Raw genomic sequence first — 25,124 nt, forward strand, 5'->3', positions numbered from 1 at the left:
CATTAAAATTCCTTTATTTAGCCAGGTTTTTTGAATATTTACCTCATCCTGAATAAGTAACTTACAATGTAGTTTTCTATTGTTTTATTATAAATTTGCTTTAATAAAAAGTTTTTTTAAAAATCCATTATCTACAATTAAAACTAATTTTTAATTATTAGAAAAACTCACTATTTGTCAGTTTAGAACTCGGATGACTTTCCTAATGACTAATTGGCTCTCCTAATGAGTGGAATGACTTTCAAGGGGGTTGTAATTACTGACCAGAGAAGATCTATATATTCTACTTAACAGCAACTATTATCTAAGCAGCAGACTAAGGACCATACTCCCTCTCTGAAATGGTTAGTCAGACAAGTAGTCAATGGGAATCCTTACATGAGTAAGTGCTCACCAGTGTGAGGAAAACAGCTCACAATCTGGCTCTAAATATTTATTTGTTATAATACAGTCCATTATGTGAACTCTCTACTGCTCTGCGTAATACACTAAACTCTAGCCCTGAAGATATCATGATATACTGTGGGATTTTGTGTTTGCTTGGTGGAGCTATCTTAGTGAGGAAAAAACAGACCAGAGTTGTTGGTTTTTTGTCTGAATATGAGGTGCATATACAATTTACTTTCTTTGTGCGGAAATCAATACCTTTTGTACTTTTTAATAAAATGTGATTAGTGCAACTGTCAACAGAGTGCATAGAAATGATGCAGATATGTCAGTCATAGTAATTCATTCAATAAAAAGCTAATGCTATTCTTCCTCCCCACACAGATACTGGGGAACCCTCTCCCCTAGGTATGTTAATCCTTTAGCTGGGGGAGGAGTCTGCATCCTAAATAACACATACTTGATTAAATGCAATGCTTATGACTAAAGCTTAATGCTTAGAGTTAATCCTACTCTTTCAGATGTTCTACTTTGCACATAAATAATGTAACCTTTTCACCCTATTTTGACATTGTTTTTTCTTTGTTTATTTTACATTAGGTCCTCTTCCGCAGATAACCAATGACCATTTTACAACCATGAAGCTATTTGAGAGAGATTCTTGACCTGGTAAATTACTAATTATTGCTAAATTGCCCTCAATCAACTTGAGTATAATTGAAATAGCATGCTTCTCTGACTAGGCAGGCAGTCTATTTAATGCTTGTTCATTACAGCTAAGTTGAAAGTGTTAAGTATAATACTCTAAGAATCAACACACTCTCTCCTTTTTAATTTTCATTAATAACTTGTTAGGATATTGTACGTCACCTTGTTGTACACACATAGCATTAAGAGTCTGATCTACTCTACACAACTCAGTTTGCCATATAGAGTGGGATGAAAGTATTGTAGCAACTTTTTTGGAGGTAAGTGTGTTACTCAAGGTATAACTATGTCTATTTTTATGATGTTCCTTCTTCTCTCTCACACACTTACAATAAATGATGGATCTGCAGAACAAATGCCTCTATCTTGGCACATAGAAGAAAAATACCTGTGGTGAAATAAGAAAAAAGAATCCTGTGTTGAAATGAAGTATAAGGATACAGACAACTGAATTCTGTTTGTTCTCATTGTTCAGCCTGGATGAGGAAAAATGTAGAGAATGACTTAGCAAAAAACGATTGTTTTGGAATGTTAATACATTGATGAAATATAGTACACCGCCTTTCCTATATTAAGAAGCTGCCTGATTGTTTGGCTGTTCTTTTACATAAAGACCTAATTTTGTTCGGAATCTTTTAATGCCTCCACAGTTTGGAGCAGGTACTTGAAATTTGGCTGAGGGGTTGCTCTGGTGTTAGGAATATGCCTTTTTATTGTTATTGTGGGGAAAAAAACACCCACATTTGACCCAGTTATAAGCCTATGCAAATCTGTTTGCATGTGCTTAGTACAGATTTGTTAGAGTTTAGCAGATAAATTCTCTGAAGATTCCATCTGCAGTGAGCATGTTTGGCTGCAGGGGCTGAGCACTGTGGCACTAGGCACTGGAACTGAAAATCAGGAAGACTCTGCTTTCAGTGTTCCCTCTGTGGGAACCCAAGTAGCATGGTAGAGGAAGGAACCTGATGTGAATGCAGAGTGGGTGAGAGCTGGATTATGATGGCAGTGGAGGGGGATGAATGGGATTTGGGAAGAGGGATTCTGGAAACTAGGGCTGGGAGTCAATTGGGGACGGGAATCCAGATTGGATGAGGAGCCAAAGGGAAGGGAAACCGCAACTGGCAGCGCAAGAAGCTGGAAGGTAAAAACGCACACTTAAACAAGGAGCCCAGTGCGAGAGGCTGTGACTGACTGAACAAAGAGAATAGGACTGGGATGAGGAGCCCATGGTGTGGTGTGAAACTGTGATGAGCAGCCAGGTGATGAGGAAAAGATAGGACTGGGACATGCTCGAAGTGATAGTGACAGAAGAGTCAGGGTATTCCTCTAGGGAATCAGAAATGAAATCTATGTTTCTCAAATATCATCATTCTTCTGCTGCCAGCAAATGTCTGTGAAACTCACTGGACAGAGTGAGTCTCAGCCGCAACTGGTGCTGGCCCACATAGAGGGTGACTGCCTACTACTGCTATCAGTTGCTTAGGTCGCCCAACTGTAAAACATCTGTGCTCTGGATCTAAAGAGTTCAAGTCTAGTAATGACAGGCAACCTTCAATTCTGGCCTTTCCTAACTTTTGAGCATTGGCTTTGCAAGCCTAACAGTCCTTTATCATAGTTCCGTGTGTGAAATTGACATTAAGTGTGTACACTACTTTCCTATATAGTGAATACATAATTTTTGCTCTTTCCCTGCTTTAATCTGTTACGTAGTATTGCTTTAGTCTGCCAAACAGTTCCTGCCTTTCACACCAGAAGTAATGTCCTTTTAGTGGTTGCACAGGTGATACTGGCAGATTTAGTTACAATGGAAAATGCCTCGGATACCCATGAGGTCAGCTATGATGGGGGAGCATTTCTCGTTACTGTTGTCATTGTCTTCCAGGGTTTCTGCTATCGATTGTGTGGTTTAAACTCCTTCCAGAGCTTAATAGGAGGCATCTAGTCAAGGCTGCCTAGCGACTGCACTGAATCTGAGCATCTCCTGGTTAGGCTGGAACATGTTATAGGCTGTATTGGAATAGAGGATTGAATGTAATTTGCATTGTTTTGCACCTCCTCTTCACCAGCTTATTGCTGTTGGTGACCTGGGACATGCAGTCTGTGTTGTGCTTACCGAAGGTATTGTGAAACTAAGATGTGACTAGAGTCTGAAGGTTGTTTAGAAGCTGTTTGGGATCTTTTGATGAAAGGTAGCATAGCTGTGTGCATTATTATGTTCAATAATTCTTTTTTTTTTTGAAGAAGGCTTTTGAAACATTGCATGCACAAGAAATGTGAAACTTGGATAGAAAAGTATACAAGAATCCATTAATATTTAGATGAGCTCTTTCTAATAGATAAGAGCATGGCTGATATCTCTAGTCAAGGAACAGCACTGGTGCCAAGGTGTGAATAGAGGTGAATGGCCAGGGGAAACGTGTGTGTGTGCGTGTAAAAAATAATTTCAAAGGCAATTCTCATTGCTTACCGTGATATAGTTTCTAATATTGTAGTTAAAATTGAATTTAAAATGAGAATTTAGAGACTCTTACTCCCTCCCCTCCAATTGCTTTAAAAAGAGTGCTTGACTAGCATAGATTAACTGGAGAGAGACCTAAGGTATGTTTAGATTTTTAGAGACTGAATTAGTAATTGCTACCCAATGAATGTCCTGTTCTTTGGCTGGATATATTACTTTTCAGCTCCCTCTGTGCTATTAATTAATAATTTGAGATATACCAATTGCCTAGAACTGGAAGGGACCTCAAAAGGTTATCAAGTCCAGCCCCATGCTTTCACTAGCAGGACTAAGTACTGATTTTTGCCCCAGATCCCTCAAGGATTGAACTCACAACCCTGGGTTTAGCAGGCCAATGCTCAAACCACTGAGCTATCCCTCCTAAATATTTCTGGGAAGTACAATATTACTCTAAGGTGCTATTCCCAGACCTCTTTCTGGTATTCAAATCTCTCTGTTTTGTTAATGTGGAACTTCAGTATGCTGATGACAACACAATCTTTGCCCACTCTGAGAAAGATCTTCAAACTATCTTGAATGTGTTTGCCGAGGCTTACGCATGTCTTGGTTTCACTCTTAAAATCAAGAAGACTAAAGTGCTGTATCGGCCCTTTCCAAATGAGGTATTACATGCCCCATCTATCAAAATAAATGGAGTGGCACTGGAGAATGTCAATCACTTCCTCTACCTTGGAAGTTATCTTATATCCAAGGCAGATATTGATGCAGAAATTCAACATCGCCTGAGCTGTACCAGTGCAGCTTTTTCTTATTTATGACACAAGGTTTTTGAAGATCATGACAGTCGAACAGCCACCAAGCTTCTTATTTATCAAGCCGTTATTCTCCCAACACTGTTGTATGGGTCCAAACTTGGACAACCTATAGACACCACTTGAAAGTCCTTAAGAGGCACCATCAACGCTGCCTTTGTAAGATTCTGAAGATCAAATGGGAATACAGGCACACCAATATTAGTGTCCTGGAAGAGGCAAAGACCACCAGTATCGAGGCAATGATCATCCATCAGCAATTCCACTGTACTGGTCACACTGTCTGGATGTCAGACCATCACCACCCAAAACAGGTCCTTTTCTCTCTGCTGAAAGAAGGGTACCGTAACGTGGGTGGACAATGGAAGTGTTATAAGGACTTGCTGAAGGACAGCCTAAAAAAGTGTAATATTGACATTGACACTTGGGAGACACTTGCCCAGGATTGCTCAAAATGGAGTGAAGTGCTACGTTATGGTCCTCTGCATTTTGAACTTGCTCACTGACAAGCTGAAGAGGACAAGAAGCACAGGAGGAAAGAGAGACTGGCTCCCATTCATGGTCAACAGCCTCCTGCTAATCCTGAACACATCTGCCCCCATTGTAATAGAACTTGTGGTCCAAGGATTGGCCCTATTAGCCAACTAAGGACCCATAACTCCCATGGAAGATGATCAGACTTGGTAACAAGTGATCACCCATCAATCATCATCATCATTTTAGAAACCAATGTGGAGTTGAATAACATGTACTCATTAGTTACCATCTAAAGTGTCTAGCAATCCTAATCTTCTAAATTAAGGATGGGTGAATACTTTGGAATTAGATGTTCATAGGCTTGTTGAACTTTCTTTAACATTTTAAGTGCTTCACAGAAAACTTTGACTTTGGCTTCATCGAAAGAAGGAATTAAAAGAACATGCTGTCCTATTCGGGGATGCTGCTCTGAATAAATGTTGCCCAGCCCATAACTGGCGTTTTGCCAGCTCTAAATGAAACTTGAACGTCAAATGTTTTGGGTTCTTTTCCTAACTTTCAACACAACTTAATTTTCTAGTAATTGATGAGTTCAACATTAGGCAAAAGGAGCAATGTATCCATGGGTGCTGGAACAATTTGTACAGTGGGTGCTGAGAGCCATTGAACCAAACTGTAAACCTTGTATATGATGGAAACCACTTCAAGACAGGGGCTGCAGCTGCACCCCTAGTTCCAGAACCTATGCATGTATCTCTACTTTTGGTATGACTATCAGACCTGTAACCTATGGTACCTATATTCCCTTGATATGTAAGCATTTCCCCTATTAACTACACACACATCAAAGGAAGAAATGACCTATATCAGTCTCATTTGCAGATTTAATTAGTTTATACTGTAGTTGTCCCTATTGTGTGGGTCATTCTTTGATATATCTGAGACATATTGGATCCTCCTTAATTCTTTTAATAATAAGCACATTTTTTAGTACTCTACTAAGTAATGCTACAGTAGCTACATATAAGGGCTTTAGCTATTTTGCTAACTGACCATGGATATAGAAGGGTTAAAGTTAGAGTGCTATATAATTGTATTCCTTTTACTTGTTTAAAATATTGTAATGAAACAGTGTATATGATGCAACCAGATACATTTTAAAGAATTAAAACTAGTGGTGGGCAACCTGGGATCAGGAGGCTGCACGTGGCCTGCTAGGGTAATCCACTGGTAGGCCACAAGACAGCTTGTTTACAGGTGCATGGCCGCCCGTACCTCCCAGTGGCCATGGTTCACTGTTCCTGGCTAATGGGAGCTGCAGAAAGCAGCGGCCAGCATGTCCGTGTGGCCTGAGCCGCTTTCTGCAGCTGCCATTGGCCGGGAATGACGAACCGCGGCCACTGGGAGCTGCCGGCAGCAGTACACATGTAAACAAACTGTCTCGTGGCCTGCCAATGGATTACCCTGGTGGGCTGCGGGCAGCCCACTGGCTGCAGATTACCCACTACTGATTAAAACACTTTACCATTTCCTTAAATGCAAGTTTTTTCCAAATACTTCTGTTTTTCCAAAAGACCTTCCAACCTTTAAGATATTCACCATGTCTTGCATTCTGTTTCATGAGTATACTGTGTTTTCAGGTTTGTGTCAGTGTAATGGGGGCAGGGGATGGTCAGGGAATATTTTCTATAACTATACATTCCCCTTCTTCGTGCACCTCAGCTTAATTCTTGTCTGAAGTACAGGTCAGACTTCTGTCTTTTTTGGGACTTCTCCAAACACATAGTTAAACCTCAGAACTATTATATATAAAACCCAGATAAATGCATGGTAATTCCCTGTGTGTGTGTGTGTGTGTGTGTGTGAGAGAGAGAGAGAGAGAGAGAGAGAGAGAGAGACCTTCTGAGTATCCCTTATGTAAATGTTTTCTCTTTTGTGTCTGTTACAAACTCTCAAATATAAGATTTCAGCATAACATTTTTCCATACTTTTGATGCGTGTGCTAAACAATCCCCTCTGATCTCTTCTCAGTGATGATTTCAGTCTTTATAGTGTAGCATGCAGTGTGTGTTGCCTGGACTCTTCAGAGTTCTAGAAATGGCAGTGTCTCAGTCTGTTCAAACGCTTGAGAACCCTGTCTGCAAACAGCCTGGGGGTTCTCCAGAGCCAGCAGCATTCCAGACTACTCCTCTCAGTGGGGGGTGAAACAGAAGTCTGTAGCCTGTATCCAAAGTGGTACAGGTGTTGGGATCAGCATATTAAATATCAATTTCCTGGATTTCTGTAAGGTTCTGACTCTACAGGGCATCATATTCTCTTCCTAAGCCCAGCTAAGTCAGGCAAGAATTCACAAACCCTCACTTCACTAAGTGCTGCCCCATTTGCTTTCTCTTCACTGAGAGAGATCCCAGTTTAAAGCATTTAGCTGAGAGCTAAATGGGAGTTCCACAGCCTATGTAGTCTTTGGGGAGTAACAAATGCTCTCCCTCTACATCCATAAAACGCACCACAGTGGACCAAACATTATCCTAATGGAGGGGTTCCCAAGTAAATAAAGTTAAAATTGCACTGACCCATATCCAAAGTGGTACAGTGAATGGAATGGGATGGGTCCCTCATAGCAGACCCATCTCTTGTTCCTGTGTCGATCAGCTGTTGAGTCCACAGGGCTGTCCTTAACTCCTGTATTTATAATCTTTCCCCCTTTGCTCTCCAATTGACTCAGCTCTCAGAGGGTCTTTGGGTATGACCTACCAGATGGGTTGACAACTGAAAACTTTCTACACAGCCTCAAACAGCTACTGATAATTTCTAGTAATGGTTAGATCCTGTTCTGGATGTTTCCAGATCCTTCCAGCTAAGTTGCCCTGTCCTGTTCTGTTCTCTGCACTTGTGCAGAGATTGAGTATGCAACTAAGTTCCAAGTCTTCTCCTCCCTGCATTTCTCTCCCTCCCTGGAGGAGAAACAAAATGAAATACTGCAGTATAGAGCATGTGGGTTACATCAGCAAACTATGGATGACTGAAATATTTCTACCTTGTACTCCTTACTATGGAATCTTGGTTAGTATCTGAATTTGTAGTTAAACAAGCACAGAGCCCAGTATAAACTCTAATAAAACAAACTTATTAACCCTGTATTGGTTGCAGTGGGTGCTTTGTTTAATTAAATACTGGAGCTAAATAAATAGTATACTCCCAAACAGTAGTACTTGATGACTGAAAACACTGGGAAGCACCGAGGAACAAGACTTATTTGTGCGAAGGCACCTGGTCCTTTCATAATCCAAAGGGGAAAAGGTAAACAGTGGTGTAAGCAGTGTCATTAAATCAGTATAATTTGGTATAATTTATAAACCACAGGAGTATAAGGGTTGGATGTTGAGGAAAAGCAACTAACGAGTTGATAATAAGGTATAATATAAACCAGGTATCTTTTCATCATTCAATGGGCAACTTCAAAGAAATCTTTAAGAAGAGGTATTGCAGTGAGGTATCACACAGAAAAAGTATAGGAAAAGATTAATTGTTCACTACTGCAGTTACTTTGGACTAGGAGTGGTGTGAACAAATTTAAGTTATAGTACCAAATTCAACTGAAATATAATGCAATCCAGCACATCAGGAGTTCATAGCTTTATATTACATTTGAAAGCATGGTTTGTTTGGTGCTTGCAATTCATTTAAGTGATGAGGTAATATTCATGTGTTTATTTTGAGCTGCAGGCTCAGACACAAATGTAAAGCCTACCTCGGTGCTTGCTGCTCATGCTGTGAAAATAAAACACAGTGCTCTCTTGCTAGTACATTTCCAGTCAGGAAGTAATGGCACTGAGGCTCCCAACTCCATTGTAGATTCTTCCAACATGCACTTCATGTTACAACAACAACAACAAAACTTTTGTGCCAAGAATTGCTTGAGTTTTCTTGAGAATCACACCCAGAAACTGATTTTTAGTGGAGAATTTGAAAGGCAAACATAGGCAACACATGTCAGTGTGTTTTGGCTACAAATAGCTGCATTTTGATGACTAATTGGCACAGTGTATTAATAAATTTTCACTCCTACAGATTTAAATTCAGATCCGAAGGAGAAGTGAAATGAGTTCTGATTTCTCAATCTTTAGCATAATAATATCACAAAACAACTAAACAATGTACATCTAAATAAATTTAAAAAAAATCATATAGTCTATGGGAACCACACTGGTGAATGACAACACAAACGCATAATCTATTGTGAGAAGTTCCTCTTTAGTAAGAATTGATGAGAATAGGATGTTAGCAATGATGTCACCCAAGAATGTAGGAGCAATCAGGGTGGGTGGATGGGTAAATAAATAAAACGTTGAACATCTTGACTGAAGGATAGATGAATTCTCCTCAATAAGGTGAATAGCCATCATCCTTGCTTTAGATGATTTCTCCTCCCCCCACTAACATTTCCTCAATTTTGTCTGGATTGAAGTTCAGCAACTCAGTCTAACTCAAGTTCCAATCTCAATCAGGCACTGAGAACGCAAAGAAACGGCATCATCTGGGTTAACTGAGAATAGATGTTGGGTTGAGTGTCTTGCATACTGTCTTGGACACATGCAAATAATTTAAATTTTGCATTGGGCACCTGCTCCACCCAAGGTCAGATGCAAATAGCACAGGCACATCCCTTCCCCATCTTTCTTTAGGCTTAACCATATACCTCAATGAAGAGAACTGGTTAGAATCACCCTTAGCTGTTGGCCTGTGCTCCTAGAATGAGAATCCTCCCCCCCCAAAAAAATGTAAATGACCAACTCGCCTGTGCCTCAGTACTGGTCTTTTTTCAGAATGGTCAGTATGTTAGTTCCTGGTGAAAAAAGGCCTAACATTGCAAGAATTTAGGAACAAGTCAATAAGAAAGGTCATTAGAAGACCTGTTCACAGATCCTACCTACACAGGAAGGATAGCTCAGTGGTTTGAGCATTAGCCTGCTATACCTAGGGTTATAAATTCAATCCTTGAGCAGGACCATTTAGGGATCTGGGTCAAAAATCTGTCAGGAGGTTGGACTAGATACCCTCCCAAGGTACTTTCCAACCCTGATAGATTTCAAGTCTACCTACTCTAGTGTATACTGTGCTTAGAAATAGCTCAGACTGTTAATTTCAGAGTTACACAAGTATGATACTATGCTTCTTCATAGCAATATTGTTATGAATATGGCATAACTAAGGTGTTTTATGCAAGATGGGTCTTGTGAGGTATCATTGGAAAAGTTATGATTTACTGTATATGATTATCCTCTTTGTATGCATGTATCAATTGTGTATCCAAAGTTAGGAACATTGACTATATAACAATTACAAGTGGTTTTACATCTGGGGAATGCCACCAGACAGAATGCAATCAGTCCTCTTGGAACATTAGGGAGAACAATAGGACTTTAAATATTCCAATCTCCCACCTTCCTGGGAAGTCTTCCTGAGGACTTATAGCTGCTTTAATACTGTAGGGTCATGTGATCATGCCACCTGGTACTGGACTCTATCTTGGACTGCTAGTAGGGGGTGGAGATCAAACTGGGAAACAAAGGATTCCCACCATATGTAAAGCCTATTTAAGGCTGGGGAGTGAGTTAATTAGGGTTGGTTCTTAACTGAATCCCAACCCAAGATGACTGCTGAAAACACCTAAGACTGATCTGGGGAAGAAAGGACTGGACCCAGGCTAGAAGTGTTTGGCCTGTGAAAGGAATACCTGGAGTTATAAGTTGAATGCAAGAACAGTTTTTCTTCAGGAGATTCTCCAGCCTGCTTAAAACAACATTTATGGTGAAGAATTACTACTTGTAGCCAGTTTCCTTAGTCTATTAAGCTTAGTTTATGTGTTTGCTTTATTTGCTCAGTAATCTGCTTCGATCTGTTTGCTATCCCTTATCACTTAAAGTAACTTTTGTAGTTAATAAACTTGTTTACTCTAAAATCCAGTTTGTGGAATCCATAACTAGAGGGAGGGAGCAAAAAGCTGTGTATATCTTCCTCCACATTGAGGAAGGGAGTGAATTTCACAACCATATAGTTTTGGGTTTACACTCCAGAGGGGCGTGTGCACTTGAATGCTGGGCAATTCCTGAGCTGAGTCTTCCTAAGCAGAGCTGATCTCAGTGTCTGTGTCTTTCTGCAGCTGGTCCTACCTGTGTGTGTGTGTGCTGGAGACGGCTTGAGGGCCTGGCTCAGCAGGGCAGTGTAAGAGAACCCAGCCTGGTGGAACCGGCTGGCTCAGTGGTACCCCAGTACATCCGGTGGTACTGCGGAGGGCAACCTATCACAATAAGCACTAAAATTCACCACATCTACTAAAAATATTTTTTTAAATATAAAGTTAAAGGAATTGTTTTTGCCTAGCAATGTCTAAATCTTGATTGATATTCCTAAAGTATCTAATGCTTAGTAATTATAACATATGTTCCTCTTCAGGAAAATTAAAAAACTGTATCAAGGCTAATGGAATATTTTGTATGAGAGTGATTGGAAGGAACCATATTCTTCAGGGCAACTAAATTAAGAGTATTTTCTAAACATGTCATTATCAGAGGAATATCTAGGGTTGGGTTTTGTTTTGTTAAATTGCTTGCAGCTTTTAAATGATTCATTATTTGGAATGAGTGATTGGGGAGTAAATGAGGGTGCACCCATTACTTATTGTCCTGGAACGCCTAACATTTTTTGCTTTTAAAATCCTCCTTTTGGCTCAGTTTTCTACATACAAAGTTTTCCCTATGCAGATTGTATACACACAGACACTTGCAACCCAATGGAAATTACTTGCTTGCTAAATTACTTGCATGATTGTTTTGCACAGGAAATTGTGTGTGCAAATACCTTGATTAAATTCACATTTCTCATGCGAAGTTCTGAAAATCTATTGTTGAAAAAGTAAATTTACATTTAAATGTACTCCTGCTAGAAGTTAAATCCCAATTTAGCCCTGTCAACAAAACTTAAGCTTATATATACAAAGGACTAGTCTGATAGATTGTCAATCAGGTATGATGCATATGACTTTGAATCTGATGTTAGTTAATGCTGTCTGAATAGGCAGATAATTATAAGTTATAGACTGATGACTTAGGAACCTGAATGCTGTTATTTAAAAAGTTACTAAATTGAGTTTCCCAAGTTTGAGATGAAAAAGCTGCATTTGATTAGTGAGTGAATAGGTGATGGGGAGGGGGAATGAGACACATGCAGTACATGAACCAGTGGATCAGAAGCAAGTACTTAACTTGCTTTCCAGAATTACCTTCCTAACAGATCAGAAAGTGCTAAATTATTTTAAAAAATATGTTTTAGCATTTCAGATTTCATTTGAGCTTCACACATCTGGCTTGATTGTGAGTTACTGAATCAGCATGCTAAATACTCTCCAAGCAATATTTTAAAAACTTACTCTCTCTCTCAATTGTTTCAGTAGCTTTTAGAATGAGGTGTCAGATTGGGAGGGGGGGAAATAGTAGTGGTACTCTCCTAAACTTAATCCACAAAAACAAGGTCTGCCCACTTGAGTTTCCAAAGTGAGACATCAACCTAGATGGCGCTCATAGTCAATTGTGCAAATTTTCATATTATGAGTCTTCTTTCTTGTGTGCTTGGATCATCAGTGACCTAATTAATGAATTTCACACTTACATCATTTCCATTAAGCTTTAGAATTAAAACCTGTGGACAGACCTCCTTGAGTTACTATTTCAGGCTGTCTCCAGACTCAGGCAGCTATCACTGAGTTTACCCTTGGTTTATATATTGAGGGTTTTCTTTAAAAACCATAAGAGTTACAAACTTTTATTTAAAAAAAAACCAAAAAACATTTAAATTCTGTTGTATCCTCTTTCCAAAAAAAAGTAATCAAATCCCTGTGAACTGGTACAGTTAGACCTATGTTTAAATTATGATTTTCAGTTGATAAAAATGTTTACATTTAAAATATTTTAATCACCTTACTGGTATATAAAGAAAGATTGAACCAAAATCTTAATAAAGTATCCTGGAACTGCTGTTTCAGAACCATAGAATGTAAGCAGATTTCTCCTGTTTTTGCTGGACATAAAATATGGTTATTAGAATACAGATATTGCTGGATGCAAATGGACAAATTAGTCTCTCTCTATGTAGGATATCCATCACAGATAGGTTCATTGGGCATATCTGCTTGAACCATTTGTGTATTGAGTGGGAAGCTAGGCATCTAACTTCCCCTTTGTTCCTTTGAAAATCTGCCCCAGGTCTTTGCCCTTCAAGATTGACAAAGACCAGGAAGGAATGCCTGGACCAATCATTGGAAAAAAGAATTAGTTTCCTAAAGGCAGGACAAGCTGCTATTATTACCCAAACATGGTCGTTCATCCTTTGCTTAAGAAACCTTGCCTTGATGCTAGTGTCCTTGCCAATTATCATTCACACTTTCCTCCAGGAACTATCAATGAGAAGGTGATGATGAGCCAAATACCATGAACAAGTTGTGTCCTCCAATTATTTACATATAAATGAACCAAGTTTCAAACAAAGACTTGATACAGAAATGTCATTTGATTTTGGTGGTCAACAATCATCTCACGGTAATAGAGACTGAGATTAGGAATCAGTGTTAATTCTGCTAAATCTTTCAGCACAGTTATTCATGAGGGACCGTTGATGTATCTGAGTGACATAGTGAGGTGGTGGTAGATGCAGTTGCGTTAGAGCAGAGGTGAAAGTGGGCCGGTACAGTATACCAGTAAGAAGCTGGTACTGGCCCATATGCAGCCGATGTTAAAGCACTGTCGCGGTAGCAGTTTAATGTTGCTACCCCTTTTTCACCCCCTGTCAGCGGCCCTGCGTGGGCCAGGCAGCGCAGATGGGCTGGCTGGGGGAGGCTGACTCCCAGCCCTGCCCCTTCCACCCAAGGCCCTGCCCCTTCCAGGGGCCCAGAGCCAGCTCCAGTACTGGTAAGAGATTAATATTACTTTCACCCCTGCCTTAGAGACATGGGAAGCCTTTCTCTCAGAGAGACGCCATAGGGTAGTGATGGACAGCTGCTCCTTGTCACTCCATTTATCCATTGTCAAAATGGTCTTCAGTCTCTGGGGTTCTACAAGGTGCATACCTACTCCTAGACTCTGAGTTAATAATAGCAGACATAAAAGCTTTCTCCCATCTTTGTATGGCACTCGGATATCATGACAGGTGTGTAAAATACCTTGTTAAGTAGAAGACTCTGTATTTTTCTCTCTGATTAAGTCTTCACCTCAATCATCCAGATCTTGTTACTTCCAGGCTGAGATACTAAAATATGTTCTACCTATAACTAAACCCCAAAGGCACCAGAAAAGCTGAGCTGCTGCAAAATGTGGCTGTCTGCCTCCTGAGAGGACAGGCTATTTAAAGCACAGGTGATGTGTTCTTAACTATACCATTGCTGACAGTAAACTGGCAGATGAACTTCAAAATCATGGGCAGAGCACTTGGATGGACATCATACAGAAGCTTGCAATCAGTGAGTATATAATCCTCTCATACAAGAGACATACCTGCCAAAAACATAGATTCTTATTCAAATAAACCTACAAAAATTTCCTGTTCTGAAGGCCTGTAAGGCACCCTGCCCAGGCCAGCGGGGCAGGAGTTAGAAGAGCTCACTCTGTCTGTGGGGCTGGGTCCTGACCCAGGATATCCCTGCTTCTCTGGGGGTCAGTGGCATCCAAACGTGGGAGCTGGTGTGAGAGAGGCCATCGTGCCCCACATTAGACAGCCAAGATAATGGGAGCCCAACCCTGGGAGAGATGGGCAGAGTAGGGGAGAGAAGTCCTGGGGAGAGTAAGGGCCCTGGGTTTGCCAATGCTGATGCATGGAGCGGGAACTGCTTCTTGGGGGTGAGGAGTCAGAGGGCAAATAATGGCAGTGAGGAGAAGTGTGTCGCATAGTAGCAGCATGTGATGGAGGTGGTCTGGGGGACAGAGGATAACGATAGTACATGGGGAAGGAAGGCATAGGGGCACAAACAGCAGTAGCACAACATGGGGAGGTAAGGTAGAGGAGGGCAGTAACCACCTCGGGGGCAGTTGGTAATTCCAGGGGGCCTCCCTCCAATCTGGTCCTTGAGAACTAGTGAGATGGAGAGGTGCAGAGGCAGCAAGAAGCAGCTGCTTCCCAAATGGATAGGAGCTCAAAGAGCTTCACCAGGCCTTTATCTTGCATTTAGCTGGCTGGGAGGTGTGGGGAGAGTCTTCCTGCTACATGGACTAACATATCGGACTTCCCATGTGCTTGTGTAGCAGTTCTGACTGGCTGCATTATCATAGGAGGTGGGGGATTTGGGTAGAGCAGCCAAGCAGAATGGTTTTCCACACAACATGGTCTGCGAACCCGCCTTCTGAGTTAAAGTAATAGAGTTGGCACATCTGAAAAGGAGGAGACACTTAGGGTATGTCTACAGTACAGCAAGGAGATGTTATCTCCAAGCGTGGGTTAACATACACCAGCTAGCTCTGCCCTATATAGTGCACTAAAAATAGCAGCATGGCCACAGTTGAATTAACGGTGGCTTGGGCTAGCTGACTGAACACATACCTAGAATCTCAGCAGGGAATTGTACTTGGGTGGCTAGCTCAAGATGCCGCCCATCATGGCCACAGTGCTATTTTTAGCTCACTAGTTTGAGCTGAACTAGCACATGTAAGTCTACATGAGACAGAAATTGCACCTCCCAGCTGCATTGTAGATTTAACCAGAGAAACATTCGTGTCTCGTTTGGCTGGGTTTATAAGTGTGCTTCCCAGGGAAGCTGCCACTCTGATTTGAACAAGTTATTTGCACAAAGGATAAAGGTGTGGGTTTTTTTGTTTGTTTTAGTGGTTGTTTAAAATTAGGCCTCTGTTTATACTTAGGCGCCTAAATAAGTGGCACTTATAAGTGTCCAGCATGTCTAGCTGCCTTCCAGTCTGTGCCATATCATTTACAAAGCTGGGGAGAGTCACTGGGATCCTGGTCATCATGGCAACACTGCCTTTGATAATTGACTTACCTCAGACAACCTTCATGTTATTATAGAGAAGGGTCCCAGGAGGGACCGTAGTGCTTCTTTGGGTTTGTACTGTGGTAAGTTACACTGTTGTTTTTCAAAGGGTTATTGTCTGTTTTTCCAGGTAAGGTTACATTTTCCTTTTCTTGTATGCTTCTTAAAAATTGGGGGTTATGGATTTCTGAATATTTATCTTTTATGAGTACCTATCCAGTTTTCTGTTACTGCAATTTCTAAATGACTAATTGTGTAAAACTGAAGTTTCATTAAAAATATGATTTTCTTAAATACAGCTTAGTTTAATTACTTTCAATAAACTAGTCAGCATGGTATCAAGTAGTGAACTATGGAACTACCAGAAAGATAACAACAGTAGCAATAAAATATACACTGAAGACAAGAAATATATAAGTGCTTCATAATTTAAATGGCACATATATAAAATACTTTCTTTCTATGAAAAAAATAATGAAATTCAGAATCACAAATTGTGTTTAATGTTAGTTAAGGTTGCTTTCATTGATAAACTAAACTATAAAGAATAGAAATACAACATTAAAGATTAATAATCACTGAGCACTCTCAAGATAGGAAATGCCAGAATGAATGTTGCCCATGACACCTTAATTCACCCACTTTGTGCATATGCATTATTATACAATTTTTAGCTACATGCGGAAGAGACTACCTATGAAAAATGTGCTGTAAGGGACATACCCAGCACCCTACAGGAACTTGGTGTATGCAGTATAGTTGTAGCCATGTTGGTCCCAGGATAACAGAGAGGCCAGGTGGCTGAGGTAATATCTTTTCTCACCAACAGATGTTGGTCAGATAGACAAGCTTTCAAGTCACACAGAGCTCTTCTTCAGGAACTTGGCTGCAGAGGAATGGATACAATCTAAGTCTCTGGGGGGCATTAAACTGCCTTAACCAGGATACTATCCTTTCTCTTCCTGAAATTCCCTACCTTATTGACTACAAACCTTCCAACTTCTGCAAGAAATGAGGCAGGGGTCCTACAAACAGACTCCATTATGTGATTCTTCTTTATCCCCAGACTAGATGCATTCTGTGTTCTGAATTAAGCCAGGGTTCTGGGGGGGCATAGGGTCACATGTTTTCAAATGTTTTATGGTTTAGTTTATTGCTGACCGCAACCGTAACGACCATTAAACAGAATTTTTATTTGTGAATTGACATAAGTTTGGAAGCAGAATTGTAGTTTTCTGAAAATATGGCCCTTATTGTTCCCCATTGGTTCTGCCTTGTGGAACTGGAAAAAAAGTCCTAAAATAAAATGAAATACTTTCTTCCCTCTAAATTTTGCTCTGATGAAAGATGGTAAAAGAGCAGTTCTGTGCACTGAGCTCTGTTATAGACAGAACAGGTGTAACACAGACAGTCAAAGCTTTCTCATGCTGCTCTGGCAGTATACCTCAACTCTTTCTGATGAGACTACCTCTAGAGGTCAGACAGTTGTTCAATCTCTAATCCCATGCAAACCTTGGCTTCTTTGAAGCTGACAGCAAAGGTGCCAATGTGTGTCAATTGTGATTATGCCTTTTATTACATAGAACATGGTCGAAGGAGACTTGTACTGAGACCACCAACTCAGTTCACGCAGGCTACAAAACAGCTGTCACACAGTAATAACTATTGGCCACTAATGACCTGGGTTGAATTCAGAGTTTTTACCTGTTCTTCTGAAAAGTCCTGGCAGGCAAACTTCAATTTGATGCTTGGTTCTCAGAAATTCAGTTACCAGCCAAAATGAAATGTTCTTTGAAAACATGGAAGGGGAAATATACTGTAATTATTTGGTGTATTGTGCTTTAAGACTGCGAAGAGTGGGCCATATATTTACACAAAGGAAAAACATTTATTTTCTGCTAGTATTTGACTTATTTTGTGCATTGTGGTTTTTTTTCTGCATTTACATTAGTACCATTAGTAGCAGGCTTTACAGTTCAAAATGCAGCTGAGCTTGAAATATACCACTCTGCATGTTTACTTGATAGACAAGCAGCAGCTTGAGGTTTGTTATTCCATTTGCCTCCCTGAATGATCACTGTGTTCAACATCATTAAAATATAGATATGGTAATATCCATTGGCAAATGATGATTTTTCTTATTTTAAAATAAACATGTCAATAAAACTATTTAATTCCTGAAATATAGTAAACTCTAAGGATGGCTTGATACCTTTTAGTGAAGTGAATGAGAAAATTATTCAGTTGTAAATAATAGGATTTTCTAATGTAGTTTATATGCAAATTAAGGGAAGCTTCCATTTTCAGATAGGTATAAAACAGCTGGTTTATGGATAAAGCTGACGGCATAACTCACAAGAAATAATTTATATTAAATGTTGCCTTTTACTCTGTCTAGAAATAGTCCCCAAACTAATGCAAAATTCTTGAATTTATTCATTTGAAATAATTTGTCATTCCCCTCCCCCCAGCAAATAACACTTGTTCTGCAGTTTGTTTCGAAATTTTGAATATTTGTGGTTCACAATTTGAAATTCACTCTGGCCATTAGAACAAATCCCATGATATTATTTCTTTTCTCTGACTGAGTTTGAAATTCTCTTTATCTGAACATTCATATTGGCTATTGCACACAAATCTAGATGAAAGGCATATTTAGTACAGAGAATAATGGGTGGAATTCATATTAGCAAGGCTCCTATGTTTTAATTTTGACAGGAAATGTATATAAAAGATGAGATGTCAACATTTTTCCAACTCTTTGCTGAGTTCTATTTACAGGAAATATATTCTAACAAAAAACCACAATAATTATTTTCTCTATTTATCCGTAGTACTCTATGTATCTTGGCTTTTGCACACAAATGCAGATGACAAGGTATATTTAGTACAGGGAATAATGGATGGAATTTGAAGTATCTTACTGACAAACAGACTGGTATTAAGATAGTTTGTTTGTTATGTACAACCATGAGGTAACAAAACTTGCTACTATTCTGTGTAGCTGCAGCCTACAATTGCCTTGCACTGGGCTGGTTTGTTTCTGCCCCATCAGGAAGTGGTCCAGGAAATCATCATCTGCAGGAAGTGTGGAAGACTTCCTGGAAGACTTACTCTCTAGCACATCTTTTTAGATCTCTTTCTAAAGTTTCTGACTAAACTAAAACACTATTAAATTAATCTAACAAACTATAACAAATACAATACCTCATTAAACAACCATTCAGGTTGTTTTTAAACCATCTTAACATGGCTTGATTGGTCTAGTAGGGCATTTCACCAATCTTCAAGTGTGACTACTTCTAGGAATCTAGTAAAATAGTCCAATATAATCAGGTGATCATGTCTGCCCATGCTGAGCATGTAAATTCCAACTTTCTCTCATGGAATTGCAAGATGTGCATGTGGTATTATACGTTCTTTCTGCTAAGAAGAGCTGTGCTGCTGACACATTACACACCTGCTCACCATTTCTTCAATGATACTGTTAATCTGTAGCCAGAGTACAACTTCTCTAGCTCTCATCTTTGATTTGATTATTCCCAGGTGCCCTTTGTGTGCTTGTTCCAATATTGTCTGTCTTATCACTGTGGGAACAATGATCTGTCCCCCCTTCAAGAGCACACCTGAGATCACTTAGAGCTCCTTTTTGTATCAGGAATAGGTAGATGGGAACTTTTGAGCACTCCCCCCCACCTTCTTTACTTATTACTTGTATCACTGATCATCAGGCTGTGTACTGACAGCTGGAGCATGTGTTCTTGAAAGTGTCTGCTATTACTAAGTAGTATTCAGGTTGGAACTCAAGGTCACATTATATTTCTGTATTTTCAAACAGTCACTGTATCCTGCTTGGTGCTTCTCCATGTCCCTCTTTGTGTGTTACAGTCAGTGGTTTGTGATCAGTTTTTTCCTTGAAGCTAAAACCAGAGAGAAAGTGGTGAAATCTCGTACTGTCCTGTGCCAGACGTAATGTCTCTCTGTCAACATCTTCTTGGTAGCTGTGATATATGAAACTGGCAACCAATCCAGTACTGGAATAGTACTGTTCCCAGCTCTCCTTTTGAGGCATCTGTGCAGAGTCTGATGTCTTTCAAGGAAGTCAAAAAATGTAGAGCTAATGTCAGAATGTCCTTTAAATCATTGAACTTTCAAGCTCTCGGATGCCTGCCCATTCAGTGACCTTGTGGAAGAAATGTCTTAGTTGAGTTGTGCAAACAGTTTTAGCATGTTCTGTATTGCCCGAACCTTTGATTCTTCAGGCAAGATTCCCTTTGAGAACAGTCTCTCTCCCACGCATGCTATCTTCATTATTTGAACCTGACATTCGACCTTATTCAGTTTAAGATTATTAGCCCTTGCAATTTGCAGGACTCTCTTCAGTCCTTCCTGATGTTCATCAGCAATGCTGCTCCAAATTATTTCATCAATGCACACTGTGATGGAGCAAGGCCGGATGGCTACAGGAAAGTACTGAGGAGCAGGTATGTTAGCTCCAGGCTAAGCAAATCCCTAGTACCATGGGAACCAAAATGGCAGTTGCTCCAGGCTAATCAAGGCACCTGGGGCCAATTAAGAACTTTCTAGAAGGCACCGGAGAGAGCTACATTGATTGGAGCACCTGCAGCCAATCAGGACAGGCTAATCAAGGCACCTGGTATAAAAAGGGGAGCTCACTCCAGTCTAAGGGGGAGGAGCCAGAGGAGAGAAGTGTGCGTGAGGAGCTGGGAGCAAGAGGCACAAGGAGCTGAGACTGAGAGGGTGTGCAGCTGGAGGACTGAGGAATTATCATACAATCAAGCATTATCAGACACCAGGAGGAAGAACCTGTGGTGAGGATAAAGAAGGTATTTGGAGGAGGCCATGGGGAAGTAGCCCAGGGAGTTGTAGCTGTCATGCAGCTGTTATAAGAGGCACTATAGACAGCTGCAATCCACAGGGCCCTGGGCTGGAACCCGGAGTGGAGGATGGGCCTGGGTTCCCCCCAAACCTCCCAACTCCTGATCAGACACAGGAGGAGTTGACCCAGACTGTGGGTTCCACCAGAGGGGAAGATCACTGAGGTGAGCAAATCCGCCAAGAAGCGCAGGACCCACCAAAGTAGAAGAGGAACTTTGTCACAACACTTTCACATATGCTAGGCCCTCTGACGTCTGGCTTCTTGCACAGTGAAATACTTCTGGAGTTGAATACGTTGAAAAGTAGTCTTAGGAAGCAGCATCTGACAACGGTGTGTTGAAAGTGCAGATCTTGGAGCTCCGTGTCCAAGGGGATCTGCCACAAAAGCAGAACACTTTTTTTTTATACATTCACTAGTTTATTTGTGCCTGTGGCTTTCATATGCAGCTCAAATTGCTGGTTGAGCCTTTTCCAGGCATAGTCAGCATTTCCTCTGACTCTCAGAGCTCGTGGGGGAATTATTTGCACAGGCTCTGTAGCAGCCATTGCAATGTCATACTTCATTGGGTCTTCCAGCACACTGTCTTTCAGTCCTGGTACCATGTAGTGTCTTACTGACAAGCAGACCAGTATCAAGATAAACCCTTTACTATGAATAGAAACTATGTATAGCAATGATAACAAAACTTCCTATTGCTCAGTGTTCCATGACCTGGGCTTCTTTGCTTCTGACCCAGCAGGCAATGTGTCACAGGAAACTAATGTATGCATAAAGAGTCTACAGGAATTGTGGCATCTCAACTTACTCTATAGCACAGAAATCACCTCTGTGCTGAGAACGAGCACGAGGTTTCTGTGCCACTTAAGTCCTATTTTGAATTTTGTTTTCAGGTTTTCTTAAGGATATAGGAGAAGAGAGGGATGGAATTCATCTCTGAATACCATAGCAAATACTATGGTGCAGGATCTATCCAAAGCCTTATGGTAGCTAGTATAAACATCTGAACCTTGTTTTCACTTGAGCTTCCCTGGTGTTACCACTGGTGGAACTTCACTCACTGGTAAATTATAGATCCTAAAAGCCCTAATGTAGACACAACAGGTGCTTAATTTTTCCTACCCACTTATTGCATGTGGCTAAGTAACTTTAATCATGGGGCAGGACCTTATATAATTCTCCTCTGGAGAGGAAATAGGAGCCAGAGTAAGGGACATCCCTGCAGTGGGGTAGCTGATTTAGACACTGAGGTTATTTTTAATGTATTGGGTTAATTAGAGTGACAACATTTAGACTAGTACTCTTATTCAGTTTTCTTTTCCCCAAAGCGAAACCCTGATTTTTAGAGTCTTTACTGAGCCAAAATTATATAAAGGTAGCAGACTGCAAGTCAGTTTCCATTGCTAATATTGAATAAATAGGATGCAATCCTAATGGGCTGCTTCTTCCTAGGTGCTCTCAACAGGCCAGCAATCTGAGTTTCTAGACAGTGTGTAGCTCCCTGCTATGGTCAGACAAGGGGCTCCAACACAAAAAGCCACAGATTTGAGATGTGCAAGGTCTGTAGGCAATTGATGCTTGTTCTGCTGTTGTCCAATTGTCCATTAGAAAAATGTCAGCAGACTGTGTGAGCCTTACCCACCAACTTACTAACAGGAATGTATTTACTGTAGAGAGCTTAGCTAGAGAATAGTTCATGCAAATTATCTCTCTGTCCCACACCCATTGCTCTTGTACTCTGTATCTACAATCCTTCCATTCCCCGCTTCCTGCTGTGGGTTCTCATGCAGTCCCCCAAATTTATTTTTATTAGTAATGATAAATACTTATGCAGCACTAGGGCTGGAGTAGTCCCCCTACTTATCTCAATCTATACCTGTATGACCTTTTTAGGTGGTGACAGTGGCCTCAGGCTCAGTTTACGACAAGGAAACTAACAATTTCCATAAGAGTGGGGCAGAAATTCTCTACCCAGAAAGGGCCACAGGTATCCTTTCTCCCCTTATCTTTGGTAACTATCAATTCTGCAGCCTCTATCATCAAATGTTGGGGGGGGAAAGGAAAGAAGCCAGCTTGAATCTGTATTCACCTTTTTTTGTGAAAAACAGGTGTATAGAAATGGTTTCTTCTTCTCCCTGGTTGACTGACCTCCAGAACAGAGCTGTCATCCAGGGAGAGAGAGAGAGAATTTAAGAAGGAGCCTGAAGTTATTTTTCATACCCTGGCTTTATTATTTTCTTCACTAGTATATTTAGTTGTTGCATGATAGAGCCCAGTCAAACGTAAATAACTTTTTTATTATTCAGAGCTAATGTGAATTTTTCATGTGAGTTGCTAAGCGTGTTTGAAGGTGTGAGAACAGCAAGAAAATTTGTTAGTCACATATATGAAGAGAAGGTGTGTGAAGCAATATCTTTTGTTATACCAACTTCTGCTGGTGAAAGAGAAGTTTTCAAGCTTACACAGAGCTTCTTCCACACAGCTACAACAATGCTGCAGACAAAATATATGATGAGACAACTTAACTAGTGGTAGAAACATATTTGGTCTGATTCTCTTCTCAAGTGCCCCAGAGTAAATCAGGAATAACTCCACTGAAGTCAAAGGTGTGTTACTTTAATATCAATAAGAGTAGGATCAGACTCCCAATGAAATTCTCATTTTGGAAGTTAAAGACTGAGTGCTCTTTTAAGTAATGGTGCTAGCTGAGTCATCAGCAAACTAGAAGTTTGCTTGTTCTAACTAAGATGCAGGGGAAGTTGCAGGGATAATTGTGTATTGACACATACTGAGATACAGAAGCTAGAGGTTTTTTCAGCGGGTTGAACTATTATGGAGGTTATAATGCTGGAAGCCAATTAAGTCTCTATTTAAGGCTTATACTAGTGTCCACCCTGATTTATGTAGACCCATAGCTGTATTTGCAGGATTTTTGCATTTTTATTTTTTTCTGTTCAGTTCCCTAGTTGTTGTCTTTATTATCACAGCAACTAGGAGCCCTCGTCATGGACCAGGACACAATTGTGCTAAATGCCATACAAACATAAAACTAAAAGATGGCCCCTACCCCAAGGAGCTTACTACCTAGTGCAGACATGTCTACAGCAGCAGAAAAAAAAATGGTGCTAATCATTTTTTAATTTTCTAAATTATCCAAAATATATTTTTCATTATATCAGGTTATCAAAATGTTGAGGTTTAGAATCTCATGACTGGCTGATAGAGATGAATGCTGCTTGGTTCACAGGAAAGACTGGAATGTCAGCTTGCCTACAAAGCATGTTTCTAGTCACATAAGGCCCTTAAACTATCAGTCATAAAGGCCTATATTCAAGAAGATAGTTAAGCATATGACTAAATTAAAATACATGGGTAGATTCTCCTCCCTTGGCTTTTGGCCTGGAGCTTTCCCCAAAGATTTGAAAGACTGTGCACAGGATTCCCTTTGTCAGCAGAAGAGATTGCAACTCGTGGAAGATAAGCTTAGTGTTCTGGCTGAGCTTTTGACACTCCTCTCTGTCTCTCCAAAAATTCAGCATTGCTTTTTCTAAGCCTCTCACACTCCATCTCTTTGGAGACAAGTCTCTAGCTACAGAGGTTATAAAAAGCTGGTGATCTCTCCCAGCTTCCATTGGCTGCTTTCTGAAGAGGTGAGCTCTTGCTGCAACTAAAACCAATAATCCAGTCAGGAGTCTTTGGGGGCTGCTTTTATCCTCCCACCTCTTTCTCTGTCTTTGGTGGAAAAACTAGCAAGACTCTCAAACAAATGGTAAAACCTATGGGCTTTACATATATATTATGAATTAGAGCCAACAAGATTGTGTAAGCAAAAAGTATAGGTTTAATACACTCCCCTCATTCCTTGAGTATTCCACACATTATCAAACAGCTACATATTTTCTAGCTCTTTTTTTGATGAAATTTGCCAAAACAAATTAATGTGAAAAAAAATTCTCTGAACTCAAAAGGATCTGACAGAGGTTTAGTCTCTAATGTTGAATTTTTAATCTACCAATGCTAATACAAAAATGAATCAATAAAGGCCTTTTCTATAAACCACAAAGTTTGCTTTGGTCCTTCTTTCCTTTCTGGAATTATACCAGCAAAGATTTTTTTTTAACCAATGTTTTCTAAGATAATATGACATGCAGTGACTGGCTGCCAATTCTGATCCTTGTGTTTTTGTAGGAGAAAGAAAAGATAAGAATATCTTAGAGCAAACAAATTCAGCCTTAGCAATGAATTCATAAGCAGAATCTGCTGAGTGTTTATAAAGCACTCTGAGTGTACTACTTTGTGTCAAAAGATGAGATGATATAATGAAGTTATTCTTGAAATTAATCATAATTTGGATGT

General features: G+C 40.2%; 1 long non-coding RNA gene across 1 annotated transcript; it reads left to right on the top strand.

Moving 5' to 3' along the window:
• Positions 1-312: 312 nt before the first annotated feature.
• LOC120386141 lies at positions 313-1,666 on the top strand. The gene is made up of 3 exons (XR_005589554.1): positions 313-382; positions 988-1,056; positions 1,446-1,666. It is a non-coding gene; the product is annotated as an uncharacterized LOC120386141 (long non-coding RNA).
• Positions 1,667-25,124: the final 23,458 nt, after the last annotated feature.

This window comes from Mauremys reevesii, linkage group 1 (genome assembly GCF_016161935.1).
Source record: "Mauremys reevesii isolate NIE-2019 linkage group 1, ASM1616193v1, whole genome shotgun sequence".
Lineage (NCBI taxonomy): Eukaryota > Metazoa > Chordata > Testudines > Geoemydidae > Mauremys > Mauremys reevesii.